Source organism: Limulus polyphemus, unplaced genomic scaffold (genome assembly GCF_000517525.1).
Source record: "Limulus polyphemus unplaced genomic scaffold, Limulus_polyphemus-2.1.2 Scaffold914, whole genome shotgun sequence".
Classification (NCBI taxonomy): Eukaryota; Metazoa; Arthropoda; class Merostomata; order Xiphosura; family Limulidae; genus Limulus; species Limulus polyphemus.
In genome coordinates this window covers 350,035-350,308 of record NW_013666524.1, presented here as the reverse complement: position 1 = coordinate 350,308, position 274 = coordinate 350,035, and positions in this window count along the sequence as shown.

The following is a 274-nucleotide window of genomic DNA, read 5'->3' as shown; positions in this document are numbered from 1 at the left end:
TGTGCAATTACAGGTTCTTGTAAGTCGACGTCTCTTTAAAGCGTATAATTTTTTATGTGTTTATTTAATTTCCAAGCGTTTATAGTTTTTGTGGCTTTTTTAATTGCACCAGTGAATTCATTGGTAGTAGTTTTCCAGTGAGTGAAGGAATTAGATGACGTGTATAGTAGGCGTGGAAAACTGAGAAGGTTAGTTTGAAATGGTTAGAAAAAGTTGTATGCTGTGTTTTTACAGTTATATAGGTTCATCGATGGATTTACTTTAAACTGCCTGT